We start from the raw sequence: 236 nt of genomic DNA, 5'->3' as shown, positions 1-236 counted from the left end.
AAAACTTTCAAGATCAAAACGTTTTCTTCTTACTTCTTTTCACTTCTGTTTATCTAAGAAGAAACAAGACTGATATATATATATATATATATATATATATATATATATATATATATATATATATATATAAGTAAAGGCTCATTCTTAATATCGTTCAACTTACATAATTTACACGTTTTATATAGTTTAAGGTTGAGTATCAGTTTAAAATGTTACATACAGTATGGTCAAGTCTA

General features: G+C 21.6%; 1 protein-coding gene across 1 annotated transcript in view; it reads left to right on the top strand.

Annotated features, from left to right (window-relative positions):
• Nucleotides 1-236, top strand: part of LOC106166351 (uncharacterized) — a 135,287-nt gene that overhangs the window by 38,290 nt on the left and 96,761 nt on the right. The gene's annotated exons all lie outside the window — the stretch shown is intronic.

This window comes from Lingula anatina, chromosome 8 (assembly GCF_051362555.1).
Source record: "Lingula anatina isolate TDL-2025a chromosome 8, LinAna3.0, whole genome shotgun sequence".
Classification (NCBI taxonomy): domain Eukaryota; kingdom Metazoa; phylum Brachiopoda; class Lingulata; order Lingulida; family Lingulidae; genus Lingula; species Lingula anatina.
The sequence above is the reverse complement of the archived record's forward strand: the minus strand, read 5'-3'. Positions and strand labels throughout refer to the sequence as shown.